This window comes from Schistocerca gregaria, chromosome 1, assembly GCF_023897955.1.
Source record: "Schistocerca gregaria isolate iqSchGreg1 chromosome 1, iqSchGreg1.2, whole genome shotgun sequence".
In the NCBI taxonomy this organism is placed as follows: Eukaryota; Metazoa; Arthropoda; class Insecta; order Orthoptera; family Acrididae; genus Schistocerca; species Schistocerca gregaria.
This window is the reverse complement of record NC_064920.1, coordinates 783,342,220-783,359,324: the sequence shown is the minus strand read 5'-3', so window position 1 is coordinate 783,359,324 and position 17,105 is coordinate 783,342,220. Positions and strand designations below refer to the sequence as shown.

Sequence of the window (17,105 nt, the reverse complement as noted above, 5' to 3'; positions counted from 1 at the left end):
AGTGAAGTGGTTAAAAGACAGAACAGTGAAATAGCTCATGAGAAAGATCTAAATAGTTCAATTGCTGTTGGCTTTTGATGTTGACATTGAATTATGCCTATTGCAGTGTGGATACACTGAAACTTTTCGACAGCCATATGTTGCCCTTGTCATGTGTGCATGCTGTACCCATCTTGCGCACAGTTTGCCGTATCAGAGCATTTCTGTGACAGCTGTGTAAATAGTTGGGTATCCAGCATAAGTAAATTCATCTGCCAGAGCACCAGTCGCAGATCAGATCACAGATTTGATCAAATTGTTGCATGATTTCATTGGCTGGGATACTGGAACTCAGCCCTTCATCATTTACCTCTTCCCGTTATCTAACCTTTTCGTCACTCAGTAATGTAGGTCCGTTAACAAGACTCATTTACTGATGAATTGGAGCTGCTCTGTACACACAATTTGTATTACAAGTGGTCTGATTTGGCATTCTCTTAATTCCAGTTATGAAGTGAAGTGAAAAGGTTTCTTGAATCTAGTCTGAGATTGACAACACCCACCTGTGTTAAGTCCCAAGTAAAAAATCCACAATGCTTTACAGCTCAAATAATAAATAATGTTCTTCAGAAAAGTGTAGTGGTAGCTTATAGCTTCAATAATGTTCTTGGACAAATATATAGAAATTCAATAAATGTGATTCCTCTCTCTCTCTCTCTCTCTCTCTCTCTCTCTCTTTCTTTCTCTTTTTCCCACCAAAAAATATTATTCACTCTTCGCTATTTGTGAACTGAGATTTGTATTCTAACCAATGCTCATCACTGGTATGATCTAACTCAGATCAATACTGTGGAATTAATAAGCTATAGTTCAACACTCACTAAATTTTTCAGTCGCACCATCACAAGAAACTATTGTTGCTACTGTACATGGGGAACCAAGTCTGAAATTGTGATACCACACACACTCACACAAGGGATTGAGCAGCAAAAGTAATGAAACGTATTATTTCTGGTGAAACATTTAAGTGTGCTGAATACTATTATGTCTCTTAGGGGTGTTTGCAGACTGCTGTAATTACCTGTTCCCAGTGTAGGTTTGCAGCATCTTATGGAAATTTCAGTAGTTGTGGACCAGTTCAAAAAATTTGGTTTAAGTGACACATCTGGATCATGTGTGTTAGTAAAAGTTTCTTCTGTCAAAGTTTCTTAATAATGCTTTCCTTTGAGAGCTACATCAAAGTAAGCATGCCATAAAACTGGCAGGAATCACTCTGTTATACAACAAAACCAGTGCACATTCGTAACACAGAGTACTCAGCAAACTGCTGACAATTTCCCAATGAAAGTAAATATCTCTACAACTTCTATGCAATTCATCAATGTGACTAGTATGAGCCAGAACCACTGACGATTCCTACCACACAACCGGTCAAGATCATGCTCCCATGGTAAGTAGCCCACGTGCCAATATTGCCTCTGGCTTCCTGTTCTTCTGCACACTTTTTCACATGGCCTGTGACATTAAAAATTGATGTCAGATTGTGTCTTGCAAATACAATCTAAATTATTTAAATTAATCATAGTTTGTTACTAAAATGTATGTTGTTACATGCACACCAATGAGACAAGGAAATTAAGCTTAAGTGCATGGTTCTGCAATGATTGGTACCTGAGCTACATACTGGTAAATACTGTTCTTATGTTTTATAATTTATAGTACAACAGAAATGCACATCAATGAAATGCTCATCAATGTTTCGTGTTATTCTGGAAGGAACTTTTCTTGTTTTCGAATTTGTGTTTTTTGTATCATATTATCCTAATTTGCCTATTTAATTTTATCATAATCATTCATTAACTATTCTGCATAAATTAATGAACTGCATCTTCAGATCTTGAATTATACGACTACAGTGATCCCAGAATGGCATGCTGCTGTGTGTCAATCTGTGTCTTACCTGTAAGTGTCTGTAAGCTAATTAATTCTACAATTCTATTACCACATGCGATTCCACCTGTGTTTTGTATATCGTGTAAATTCTGTGCAGCTAAAATGATCACCCTTAATAAGAGCTAATCGGCAACTTGTTTGTCACAATTAGACTAACATACTGAAGATGCAAATTTTACAAGCTCTAAAGCATTTTATGTAGTGTAACTTGTAAAGTAATTGCTCTAGAGTAAATGCATAGTGAAGGCATTGCAGCCATTAATTTTGTCCATTAATCTCTTCGTGGCTGTGTATTTGCCTATTATTTATTTTTGGACGTTCAAAATGAATATTCTCCACTACCTGCCATATTCCGCTGAGCTGAGAATGGAAGCCGTTCCCTGCCTCCAGAATACTGATGTATACTGGTTTTTACCCGACATCATTCCCATTGTTTGCGAGTGTTACCTGCCTTCCACACGCAGCCAGGTGTCATCGTACTGGGCTCTTGCTCCATTTACCAGCTTATTAGAAATCTTGTCACATCTGCACTGAAACTACTCGCACCAGATCTGTCGAGTAACAATGAAGTAACAGAAGCCCAGTTTCCTCCACAGAAATATTCAAAATTCAAGTGAACGTACATGATGAAAATCCTAGTTGGACATATAGAGACACAACCACGAAAATGATGGATCTCCATCATAAATTGTTTCCCAATCGTGAGGAGAAATGCTAACACTTCCCAGCCCTGACTGACCCCATTAAAGTGTCATCTGTTGACTGAGATACTGGCTGCTCTAAACACTTCAATGTATAGGAACACATGCTGTTCCGACTAATACCAAGCTCAAGTGTACCTGTCATTATCCAATATTGTATTGAGCATCACATTGGATGGCAAACTTATGTGTGGTGGTAGAGAAGGATCAAACACCTTCATTTAAGTATAGTTTCACTTTGGTGAACTTTGCAGAAATCTGTAAGTGACAACTGGTGCAGCCATTGAAAGGTTGTGGCAGATGTTACAGAAAATTAGTGAAGAAAATATTCTGCAGCTGCAGAGTTACAGTTCAATAGAGTTAAAGTGTCCCAAAATGTCTTGGCTGTCAGTGAATGGTGCTGTGTTGTATTCAGCTTTTTGATTTCCTGTCTAGGCAGATGCATTCGTACATCCCTGTTATTCAGACACAAAAACTTTGTAGATGTTGGGGATTGGGAGTGTTTACTCCTCTCTCAATTCTTTCTGTTGCCTAGCGTCAACGTTTCCTATTCCAGTGATATTTGTACATCAATTACTGAAAATTTATCTTATTTACTAAAGGGGATGGATCCTGAATTAATGAATATACATGCTTCCCATTTATGTTTTATAGGAGTTAAAATTTCATACTTTCATTGAAGAAGTCATTGTCTTTTACTTTTTTAAAGCCAAGACTTGCTGCTGATTCACAATGATATTTTGTAGTATCGCCCACTCGGGTTACTGGTGGAGAGTAAACTTTGATAAGTTAATATTTCCTGTGACAAAGATTTTGTCATGATGTTTCTCTAGATGGTTTTGGGAATTGTTTATGAGATTTGTGATGGGTAAATGCCCAGAAGTTGGTGAAAGCCATACATATTCTATGAACTTGCCTTAATTCGATAATGTGGTTTTACTCAGAGCAACATAATCAATCTTACAGAAAGCTATAGTAGTGTGCACAAAATGAAGTAGCTGGTGAAGCAATGAACAGTGAGCCCGGTGATGCCCCATCCTGTACCATGTGACACTCCAACCCTGTATCATTCTATTGTGTGCGTCTGTAGCATCAGCACCTGCCTAAAAAAGAAAGCCTTACAGTTGTCTGTTACATTGGCTTCAGAGTAAAGAGAACCTGAAGTCAAAAATTCATGAAGGCATTGATTTGAACTCACTGATAATTTATGAAATGGCAACTTTTCCTCTTTGAAGTGATACAGTTGTTTTATTTGTAATTTATTTCTGAATGCTTTACAATTGTTTTATTTGCAACTTATTTATGAATGCTTTTAAACACTTTCAAAACAAAACCCCATATGATTACTTGCATGGGCATCTTCTGCAACAGATGTTGTGTACCAGTTATTATTATTTTTTACCTATCTTAAGAGTACTACAGTTTAATAGGAGCATTTCAGCAGACTTGTTTTTGTGTTAACTTGCAAACTAAGGAACCTGGCAATGTTTCACAACTGCAAAATACGTATAGGAACTTTATATATGTTAAAATCTCCTTCTCCCACTCCTCCTCCTCCCCTTCTCATTTTGCTGCTTGTCTGCCAAGCCTGGCCACCCACCCTGTGCCACGTTCTTTAATGATTCCATTGGCTCCCAGTATGGAGTGCGTCCCTCTTCTCTTTTACCTCCCGGAGTTTGCTTTTGGCTATTGCACCAGCAGCTTCACTTCACACTACCCAATGTGTTCCCAATGGGGGTGTCCTACACCACCTTGGCTTTGTGCGGTGACCCATGTTCATTGTGGACTTCATTCGTTTCTGGATTCGATCTATCGCTGTAAGTGTCTTGACCTCCGCACAGAACTTAGCTATGGTACCTTCGTGTACAATGATGACTTTGAGACTGATTGTGGTATTGGGTGTGCTATTGGCATCAATCATTTTCAATATCAGCTTCAGAACACTGCTCAATATTTACAGCAGAGCTCTTTGCCCTCTTATCAGGCCACCCAGTACATCCGGCGACACAGGCTTTTAGATATGTCATACGCTGTGATTTTCTCAGTGCCCGTCAGAGCCTCTGTGTGCTGTACACAGTCCATCCCTTAGTGCAATGGGTCCAAGAAAGTATCCATTTGTTCACTGTTGAGGGAGCCACTGTGACGTTCTGTGGCTTCCTGGTCAAGTTGGTCTGAAAGAAATGTGGCTGCTGACACTACTGCCAAGACTGCAGTCCTCGTACTTCAGTCCGCTAGCTCTTCCATCACTTTGGATGATCTCGGTGTTGCTGTCTCTCGGCAGGTGGTGTCACTTTGGCATCACCCCTGGTCCCTGGTTTTCTCTTCACAGGAACATGTTCAGGTGAATCAGACCTCTCCCAGTGGCCTGCTCAACCTCATCTCGGCCCTGTCACCGTGAGGGCCATCATTTTACCTAGATTGCGTATTGGGCATTGTTGTTTCAGCCGTCGCAGTTTTAAGTGGTGATCCCCTGGCATTTTGTGCTCATTGTTGTCAGTCATTGACAGTTCACTCCTCCTCCTCTCCTCTCCTCTCCTGCTCCTCCTCCTTCTGTCTGTCCAATTTCTCCCCCCCCCCCCCCCCCCTTCGTCTCTGTGCATCTCTTCCACTCTCTCTCTGTGACCTTGGAGCCATGTTTATTGGTATTGCAAATAAATCCTCAATTGTTAAATGAAGTCACTTAATGGGTAAATTGGTTGGGATCATTAACATAAGGGGTACAGGAGAGCCTTTCCAGTGGTTGGATGTGTAAGGTTGGTAGCTTCAATGATAGTATTGCTCATTTTAATCCGTGTGTATGTAGGATTGCAAAATTTTGAATGATTCAGTTCATAGCAGTATTCTAGTCATAACTTGATAAGCCGTAAATACAATGTTCCCCATAAAACTGACTGTTATGATGAAGACAAAGCAGCACACTGGTGTATACACAATTTTTATTTCAATTTATACATAAGGAGAAAGAATGTATATGGAAGAAACAGTTTGTCTAATTGGTTAAATGTCTTGATAGCTACATTAACATGGACAGCAAGAAAGAAAACGAAACCACGCTTTTTTACAGCACAGCATTTTCATTCTTACAGTCTCTTTTTACAGAAAATCTGTACATTGTTTTTTAAAAATATATAATCTATGTGTTTGTGAATTTTAGCTGAGTATTGTAGAACAGTTTGAAGTAAAACTATCAAGAAGTTTTTTAGATTTTTGCGTACAATGTGTCCTCTTTATGTATTAAATGTAATTTTTATATTACGTACATTTAAAAAATATACAGTTAATATCTGTCTGAATGTTTATTAGAGCATCATATAAAAATTAGAATTAAATTAGTCAGGAACTTGCTAACAAAGTTCCTCTTTACATATTACATATATTCTTTGCGTACCATATATATTTAAAAATATATAGCCTACATCCGTTCAAAAGTTTATCACACTATTGTGTAAAAATTGAAAATGAATTGTTCAAGAACTTTAAGAATTTACTAACAACATTTCTGTTTTATGTATTATATATAAATTTATTCTGTTTTATGTATTATATATAAATTTATATACCACATATTTAAAAGAAAAGTGTGACCTATGTCCATCCAAAAGTCTATTACAGTATTGTGTAAAAATTTGAACTCAATCAATCAACAACTTTTATAGTTTTTTTACTAACAACATTTCCTCATTACAGTATTTTTTTAAAAGGTAGCATAAGTCTGTCTGTCTGTTTATAGAGTATTGTGTGAAAAAAAAGAAGCAATTTCATCAAGTACTCTGAGATTTTTTTGTAACAACCGTTCCCATGTAATAGTGTGTATGTACATGTATACCATATATATTTAGAAAATGTGTAGTCTGTGTCTGTCAAAACATTAATAGAGTATGTAAGCCAATTGTATTTCAGTCAATATCTTCAAATGTCATTACTATATATCAAATTACTATGTATCAAGCAGCCGCTCACAGAGATGCAGTATGGGCAGTAATTGTAGTGTGGCAGTGAAACGTGGTAGATATGCTAATGCGGAACCAATTTGTTCTGAAAAAAATTAGTTCCACAGATGCAAATCTGGCACTGTGAACGCAAGAAAGACTTATAGGAATGTTTCCACATGCAGTGGATTAGGAACAGGAACAGGATGGGGGCAGAAAAGGCCTAACAAGAGAGATAGGCATAATGTTGAATTTACAAGGGTTGGAACTTTAATAGTGGCAACTATTTATTTACAGCTCGTACAAAATAGATACTGTTTCAAAGTTTTACTGACTTTCAAAGTAGTCACCAGCACTGTGTGTAACCCTTTGCCAGTGATGTGGAAGTCGTAGGATACTCTTAGCAGTGCCAGTTGTGTTGACAGTTCGAGCGGTGCGGTCTATTGCCCGACGAATTTGTAGCAGTTCTGAAGCGAATGCCTTGAAGTGTTTCCATCAGTTTATAAAGAGAGTTGAACACACGAGGGCAGGGGCGTGCAGTAGGTGGTATAGCACGTAGGAATCCCATCAGTCAAACAGATCAGTAACAGATTGCACTGTACGTGCTTGAGCATTGTCCTGCAAAATGATGGTCAGGTCCTGCAGAAAGTGTAGTCACTTTTGTCTCTAAGTTGGTCGTAGGTTGTGTTCCAAAAATGAACAGCATAGTGACAGAAGTGATGACACTTCATTTTGCAGGACAATGCTCAAGCATGTGCAATGCAAGTTGTTACTGATTTGTTTGGCTGATGGGGCTGTTAAGTGCTATACCACCTACTGCACTCCCCTGACTTAGCCCTCGTGAGTTCAACTCGATTTCTAATCTAAAGGAAACACTTCAGCGTATTTGCTTCAGAAATGCTTCAAATTCATCGGGCAGTAGACCACGCAGTTCGAACTGTCAACACAGCTGGTACTGCTAAGAATATCCTAAGACTTCCACATTGCTGGCAACAGGTTGTACAGACTGCTAGTGACTACTTTGAAGGTCAGTAAAACATTGAAACACGTATCTATTTTGTATGAGCTGTAAATAAATATTTGCCAGTATTAAAGTTCCCACCCTCATATTATTAACCACCTCTTACACAGTTTACTCAGCATGAACACAGGAGACATCAGTGAGGTGCTGCATCTGTAAAATGACGTGATCAACAGTGTCTCAAAGCAGTCCTGGTGGAATTCGAGCAAAATATCACTATATACTGCCCTTCAGTGTGTGTGTGTGTGTGTGTGTGTGTGTGTGTGTGTGTTTGTGTTTGAGGTATATGGGCACTAAACAGCGTGGTCATCAGCACCCATACTGCCCTTCAGATCTGGTGAGACCAAATATATTCTTTTAGATATCCTAAGAGTCGAAAGTCACATGGAGTCAAATCAGGTGATCTAGCTGACCATGCATCTGGAAAACTGTTGGAGATAACACATTTGTGGAAGGTTGCATTAAACAGTTCTTTCACTGGTCAAGCGACCTGAGGTATTTCCCATCTTGAATGAAACTGGTTTCCACACAGTTGTGCTCTTCCATGGCAGGATTCACATTTGTACAAGGAGGTTACAATAACGTGCAGATGTAATTGCAGACCTGACAGGCCTTCAAGATGTATTCTGCTTAAAGAACAACTGACTGAGAATAAAGATGCTTGTGCATACACACCACAGGGTCACATAAGGCAAATGCAATGGCTCTTTGTGCAGAACACACGGTTTAACTGTACCCAAATTCACCAGTTCTATGCATACACCGCATTCTGTAGCATTAAGTGTTCCTTGTCACTCCATAGAATACTGCCCGGTGATACTTTCTCTTAAGGATTCAAAAGGGAAAGGTAACCTTTGGAGCTGGTCAAGCTAGAACACAACGGTTCTGGTGTACTAAATGGCTGAGCACAGTAGCTGAACATTTATTGGTTTACCTAATTTATATAGGTATGCAGAAAATTCATACTTTCTTTTTCTTAAAACATGAAAACCAATAATCCTTTAAACATTAAAATCATGCATTTTTTTAAGTATGTAAGAGTATTCAGTATTTAAAGGTAATTAACTGAAATTCTAAATTATCCAAAATTTCCTTTCCCTTTAACATTAGAACCAATAGCCTTTCAGATAAATTACAATAATCCAAGGTATTTCATTGAAGTTGTAAATTGCCCAAGTTTCCTTTTTATTTAAACATTATGACCAGTAACTTTAAAAATTTAAAATCATCCAAGGTATCCTTTTCAAATCAAATAAGGTTAAGCTCAGAAACTCGTTCATGTGCACCATTACTGGCCATAGGGATGCTGACATGTGAATGACTTAACGTCAGTTCAACCAATTCAGCTTAGAAAACCAACGTTATGGTAGTTAAAGAAGAACCATTAACAAATTTAATTGCAGTTCACTGAAGTATAACATGCACTAATGTAGCCACACACAATCAACCTTTCATCAGTGGCTCACTTTATATGTTCACCCTGCCTCTTGAACATGAGCCAATTTGGAATAATACAGTTAAATGTCAGTGGGATTGATCGACAGCTGTGTAATCATAGAAATTAATTGACTCCCTTTCATGCAAATTTCGACCACTGGAACCTGAGAACATGAATCCACAATCACAAAGTGTCCTGAAGCTGACATCACTTTTGTAGAATGTCATGCAAATAGTTTAACATGATTTACACACCCCAGAAGGTCTACAATAGAAAGCATCCCATTAGCCGCACATAAATGGAAATTTGCAGAACATAGCCAGGGTACAATTTCGTGACACCGCAGTCAATGGTAAGCCCAACATACAATGTGATGTGTCCTAGAGGAAATAGAAAAAAATTCTCGCAAGAATTGTTAACTGAAAACAGTTCATTTACAGGATGAACCTACACATGAAGAGTCGATCACAGACAGATGAATTATTGTTCCAGCCAAGACTAATGACTCAGTTCAAATTCCAAACTGGTTGCTGATGCTCACCAAAATCACCAGGAATGCCGGGCACTAGTTCCGATGTGATGTGTTCCTGCCATCTGCTGGCTAAACAGCAACCTCTGGACCGCTGACCCATCATCCAGATGATGCCATAGTAGCACTTACCACACTTGCAGTGGACATCTAGTATGCACTCAGCTCTTGCTACACGGCCTGCTCTGCTCTCTGTTGTCCAGTCCAAAAGTCACAGGCTCGCCCGGTGCTTCCTTAAAACTGCAATCCATGACTGGCATCTCTGATGATAAAACAGTTTTTCTTTGCATAAAGATGCACTGACTCCAGAAATTGATACGGTCACATATATGAATCGCAGATGTATGAACCAAAAATCATATGATCGTATCCTCTGGCCACATTACACAACTTTGACTTGTGCCAGAAATCAAATATCAAATTCAGAATATTGCTGTGGATCATGAGATGTACGGCATGGCTAATTACAGTAACAGCAACCTCATCAATAACTTCCACTGGGTTAGTATGCCTTCCTCTTCCAGATGACACACCAAACTCACCATGTTTTCAAATTTCAGTGTCATCTTGAAACCATTTAATGAAACTGGGCCTCTCCTTAAACCTTTCAGTGATACTCCTGCGAACGGTCCCTCTTCTGGATAGCCATACTTTTCACACATGTTGTGACTTGGCAAATGACAGTGTTGTCATCATCCTGCCATACAAATACTGTAAAGCACCGGATTTGCAACTGGTGCTCAAAATCGGGACTAATTTTTTTCCAGCGTAAATCGGTTATTTGTTAACACATTAGCATATTGACAAAGTTTCACTTCCATGCAATGATTACAGCCCACACTTGACCTCCATGAGTAGCTGCACTTGAATTATAACCCCCAGTAGGGATGGGAAAAACTGATTGGTTAAAACCAATACTGTTTTTGTAATTCCAAATAAGCAGTGTTTTTCGGTATTTGTTCCATCTTGGTGTTTTCATGTTTAACTAATATCTAGGTAAAAAAAAACTTGCATATTAGTTTGCCATAGCATTTGTGCTACAATTTTTGATATTAAATAAAATTGTTTTTGAAAATGAGTATTGCTTATTTGCAATATTTTCATTGCTTTGAAATATTGTGTTATTATAGAAAGCGGGAAAAGTGATTTCTGCTAGTCTAATTAAAATTCCCAAAGTTAGAAACAGCCTTCCCTCCCCCCAAAGGCAAATATTTTGGATGCTCCATTAAGTTCCACCTGTCACAACTGAGAGGTGTCAACATACAAGAGGGATCAAAGTTGAGAATGTTAATGATTATATTTATGGAAAATGCAAAGAACTTCACATACCAATAAGAAATATGGCCATAGATGAGAGCACCGTGGGATTTAAATCCTAATTCAGAATTAGGAAGAATTCAGTTAAACTGCTACAATCCAAAGAAGCCTACGAAGTAGGAGTTACCCATTTTCTGTCTCTGTGATTCAGAAAATGGTTACACTTTTTCCTCATATTCTATACTATGAAAGACAACTACAGAAAGTCTGATTCATCCAGATTTACCTTTCACAAGTCGAACAGTGTTTCATTTGGCACAGCAATTGCTAGTTTCTGCAGGTGGTTCAGGCAGTCACATTTTTATTGACAGTTTTGTGCAAGCCCTCAACTTGCCCAGGAATTGCACAAAATGAAATTTAGTCTGACATGTACAGTTATGCATTTTCCATATGATTTTAAGTTGAAACTTGTTGAATATGAGTTGCCTTTCAAAGTGAGATGAAAATTGTTTCTTTCATCTCATGACGATGGTAGTGAATAAAAGTGCGTTCTTTGCTCCTCAAACCTGATTGATCACTGGTTATAGGAAGAAAGAACCTGTGTAGCTCCTGATACCCACTGTTGTTTTGGAATACACGTTGTTGAGATGCATTTTATAATGCAAAAAAAAGATGAAAGAAAGAAAGGTTTCGTGGATTGCAGCAAATGCAAGGAGAAAGAAGAGAAACAATTTGTACTGGAAAACATGCAAGAGGATGCCTGGAATTCACTCGGGCAACTGTTTTCAGAAGTACCATATTTTTTTTTTTTTTAAGAAGTACCATACAGAAAAAATATTAACAACCATAAGAAACACCAGTGTAGTTTCAAAAACTATTGTAAAATAAAATAAAATTTCACGTGACCTTATATTGCATTTTATTTTTTAAAACAATAACATAATAACCCGTAATGCCTTACATACTTTGCCATGTAAAATAGATGAAGAGTTGGGGAGAATGCAGTGAATAAAAAAAAAATTGCTTGGAAAAAGGTTAATTATTGGCCTGTCCTTTCATCCCAAATTTGCATTTTCCAAAGAACATCCACGTTTTGAAAGTAGATAGATCGTACCTGTAATTAAAAATGAACAAGTAATGGGAATTGCACAACCAGACATTTTAAGAAAAGTTTTTATACTTCTAAACAGGTGTATCAGAACACTGCAAGAGATGCTCGTGAATGATCATGAGGTCCTTTTTATGTAATGTCAGTATTGTGACTGTAATTGCCCTACATATACAAAGGTACCACTCTGCTGTAAAAACACAGGAAGACATCCAGCTCAAAGACAGACAGATACTCAGATGTGACATGTAGAGAGGGGTCCATGACTAGCAGCCGCTGAAGTTCTATTCTGGGAGTACTGCAGAAAATGCGTTGTACGAACACGTAATAAAGCCTAACCAGAGAATGAATGCGGGACAACTGAACCGGTGATTGTGGCAGGGTTAGTGAAGTTAACCAAGAGAAAAGTTTTGACACTGGCAGGAATAGTTACAGAATTAGTGATGACAAGATTGTTTGTTAGACAAGGAAGGAGAAGAACCGGAGACTCACACAAATTATGGAAGAATGTGAAGATTCCAATTTTATATAAAAATTTTGTACTACCATTTTTCGACCTCACGCTTCAGAGGCTAGAGAGTATGAATTAAATGTGAAACTGGAATGAGATTTTCACTCTGCAGCGGAGTGTGCGCTGATATGAAACTTCCTGGCAGATTAAAACTGTGTGCCGGACCGAGACTCGAACTCGGGACCTTTGCCTTTCGCGGGCAAGTGCTCCACCAACTGAGCTACCGAAGCACGACTCACGTCCGGTACTCACAGCTTTACTTCTGCCAGTATCCGTCTCCTACCTTCCAAACTTTACAGAAGCTCTTCTGCGAACCTTGCAGAACTAGCACTCCTGAAAGAAAGGATACTGTGGAGACACGGCTTAGCCACGACTGTGAGTACCGGACGTGAGTCGTGCTTCGGTAGCTCAGTTGGTGGAGCACTTTCCCGCGAAAGGCAAAGGTCCCGAGTTCGAGTCTCGGTCGGGCACACAGTTTTATTCTGCCAGTAAGTTTCATATCAGCGCACACTCCGCTGCAGAGTGAAAATCTCATTCTGGAAACATCCCCCAGGCTGTGGCTAAGCCGTGTCACCGCAGCATCCTTTCTTTCAGGAGTGCTAGTTCTGCAAGGTTCGCAGAAGAGCTTCTGTAAAGTTTGGAAGGTAGGAGACGGATACTGGCAGTAGTAAAGCTGTGAGTACCGGACGTGAGTCGTGCTTCGGTAGCTCAGTTGGTGGAGCACTTGCCCGCGAAAGGCAAAGGTCCCGAGTTCGAGTCTCGGTCCGGCACACAGTTTTAATCTGCCAGGAAGTTTCAAATGTGAAACTGTTTCCTAACATAAAACTTTTTGCTTGTAGTAGGCGCAATATGCATTTGATATTGGTACTTTGTGAATTTGTTCCAAAACAGTCTCTTTTATTTGGTGTGTGTAACAATTGCTGCAATATTAGGCAGGCGTATTTCATTTCAGACAATGACAAAATACACGCAATCAGATCGAGAATCCACACCAGTCTTGGGTACTGTTTGTATTAACAGCTTTTCTAGTATTAGAAAACGACATTTTGTTTTTTCATGTAGCAAAACGTTGACGAACTTTGGTGAGGTGATATTCTTTCCCAGAAAGGAAAGTACGCCATATAAAGCAGTGGCAAGATAAGAGAGGAAAAAATGCAAGGACTAAAGGATTGAAGAAATGTGTACTGTCTTGCTTGTCTTTACTGGTTTTATGTATGCTATATTTAATTTTACGTCACACAAAACAGCAAGTTATTACCTAATAGGCAGTAAAAACGACAAATTTTCTCAAGAGATCTTGTTCTGCTGGTTACAAATAATCCCAGCCAGTATTAATTGTGAGTTTTTTATTTTTATTTATTTATTTTCTTTTTTAAAAAAGAGGGGCAGGATGTCAGACTGGCTGACTGGGAGCAGGAGAGGCACCACAGGACATTTTTAATTTCCTCTGGCCTGAAGATAGTTTGATGGCACCCATTACAAAATATTACATGTTTGAATTCCACAGACCGAAATACAGAGATGTGCAATGGAAGAATGCTGTGTGAAGAGACGTGGCACTGCACTTTGGCGCACGTACGACGCAATAACATTTTACGTTCCCTCGAACATAGATGTTTTATGTATCAGACTCTTCAGGAAGATGTGCGCTACAAAATTAAGATATGTTTGAAAAGTCAATTTTTTGCATTTTTGGCTTACTACCTCAAACGCTCGGGGAGGGGGAGTGCCACTATCTAATATTGCCCCAGTTTGGGAATATCGTAGATCCAGACCTGGTGCACAGAGCAGTCTGAGTTGTAGTGGGGAGGTAGTAGTCTCCGCGTGACCCGTGTTTATGTTAAGTGATTTTTCTGTTTCCTCTTCGTTTATTGCTCTCACGTCAAATGAAAACAAAATGGATTTCTGTGGCTGGGAGCTATCAAGTGAATTAAAATAGATTCACATGATTACGCAAGGCTAAAATATGTTATTAGTTTCAGATTTTATTTCTACCCACTGGGAGGCAAGCATTAATCGCCTTGCAGTACAATGAAGTTATTCTTGTCGATTTGTTAAAGAAATTTGACTTTGATTAATCTTTCCTGCAGAGGCAGTGTGTTCAATTCCACAATATTGGCTAGTTTCAACTGTTCGCTGAATTTCAAGTGCACTTTTTCATCTTCTAGCATGTATGGGATTATGCCATAATAAAGAACCAAACATGAGGTAATACAGTACTGATACTCCAAGAAAATTTATGTCTGAATTTGGACATACGAATGTGCCCTTTAAGCCGAATTATGCATTTTAGTATGGCTCACAAAACTCCCATGCTCTTGGAGTATCCTCTAATTTTTTGTTTCTTTTGTGACATAATGTAAGATCTTTTAATAAGCACAGTGACACATGTTATCTGGCACTCTCTGGCAACTGCCGAAGGAAACCTATTTCTAACAGGTTGCAGAAAAATATTCTGAATGGTTGTTTGAAAAGCGTTACTGTTAAAGTAAATTTCCTTTTATGCAAGATGAACTCTGTGCTCGAATGTACGATGAATTTCTTAAATCACTCTCATTCAAAAATCAACTCTTTGAGGATGACCATTTAGAATAATTTCTAGCCCAGAAGACCAGACATTTATGTAGTCGTTTAAAATTTCACTGGCACATTCGTGTGATGTAACACAATGTCACACACGCAGAAAATATCAACATTATGTGTGAAAGCTTAGCTTCTCTTGCAGCTTAATAATCTTAGAGACCAATATTATACGTGAAAGGTTTTCTTTTCTTGTGGAAACACTATGTATATTAATTTGAACCATTACCTTTTCTATTTGTATGTTCGTACTACTTAACAGTTATGTTGCTATTGGCTGACTACATCACGTGTCCTGTGCTCTGAATATCCTTATCATCGGCTGCTGAGATCGCTTGACATGAGCTACGACTGACTTACACCCCTGTTCATATTGCTGCACATCACATCTTTCCAAAACCTGTTATCATTTTTTCCCCTGGGTTTCGTTTTCTAGAGTGCTGGGAAATTCTATGCCAGTGTATTAAACCACAACCATTGAAAGGATTGATAAGTTTTAGAGTTCCGATAAAAAGTACACAGAAAAAGTGTATTTTCATCCAGGAGAAAGTATTTTTAACCGCGAAATCTGGGGAAAATCGGGGAATTTTTCTTCCTTGTCCACGTATACGCCCTAGTTATATATACACTCAGGCTGAAAAGAGGTGCAAACTGTTCACAGTTGAGCACCAAGTAGATAACAGTATGAACTTTCTATATCGGACCATTAGAATAAGTAATGATAGACTTCAGTTTCAAATACCACAACACACACTACCATCCATGCCACCTTTTGACCCTAACAGCCCACAAAATGGCAATATTCTGGTATAAGGTCAACAAAGGTGTCTAACTGCCATTCTCTCAAGTTCAATACAAGCAAGAAATGGGAATAATAAAACTAGCAGTCACTGGAGATGACTGTAACGGGTCCGTAGATTTCAAGAAAGCTTTTGACAGTATTGATTGGCATACACCATTTGACATTCTGAAAGTAGCAAGGATAAAATACAGGGAGCGAAAGATATTTAAAACTTGTAGAGAAACCTGACTGTAATTGCAAGAGCTGAGGATATGAAGGAAAAGCAGTAATTAAAACCACAATGAGACAAAGTTGTAACCTATCCCAGATGTTTTTTCAGTGCTTCCATTGAGCAAGAAACAGAAAAAATCGAGCAAAAATTAGGAAAGGAAATTAAAGTTCATCAAGAAGAAATGAAAACGTTGCAGTTCGCCAATGACATTGTAATGCATGGGGCTTCGAAGAGCAGTTGAATGAAATGGATGGTTCCTTGAAAAGATATTATAAAATGGACATCAACAATAACAAAACTAGGGTAACAGAATGTAGTCAAATTAAATCTAGCTATGATGAGGGAATTAATTAGAAACTTACACTCAATGTATTAGACAAGTTTTGCTACTTCAGCAGCAAGGTAAGTGATTGAACAGTCCACGGGTGTACTGCCAGTCCATAGTGTCCAATGGGCACAATATTTCGGCGATCGGACATGTCGCCATCGTCAGGTGCGCTAACATGTCTGACCACCAAAATATTGTGCCCGTTGGACACTATGGACAGGCAGTACACCCGTGGACTCTTCGAGTAAGAAATACGCCGGGTGAAACTGAAGAATCATAAGAGAAGTGGTGATGGCCGAAGTAGAGGATATAAAATGCATGCCATCAGTGACAAGAGAAGTGTTTCTGAAAAATAAAATCAGCTTATGAACTAAACAAATTTGTGTCAGGAAATCTTTTTTGAGAGTATTTGTCTGGAATGTAGCCTTGTATGGAAGTGTAACATGGAAGCTAAGCTGTATGCACAGAGAGAGGATAAAGCTTTTGGAATTTGATGCTGGAGATTAGAGAATAAATCAAATAAGCAATGAGGAGGTACTTCATAGAATTGGGAGATATGAGCATTGTGGTACAACTTGATTGGTTGACACATCTTGAGGCATCAATGAATAGTCAGTTTGGTTATGGAGATACATTTGGTCAATTAATATCAAAACAGTGATGTTTTTAACCAGATCTTTATTAATAATTTGAGGAAGATTTAAGAAAGGGAAAATAATGTAGAATAAAATCTCTCACCACCTACTAAACAATTTGCT

The 17,105-nt window shown here is 38.5% G+C and overlaps 1 protein-coding gene across 2 annotated transcripts in view; it reads left to right on the top strand.

Annotated features, from left to right (window-relative positions):
- The window catches only part of LOC126269086 (uncharacterized), a 237,165-nt gene that overhangs the window by 51,531 nt on the left and 168,529 nt on the right, over positions 1-17,105 (top strand). The window lies entirely within an intron of this gene.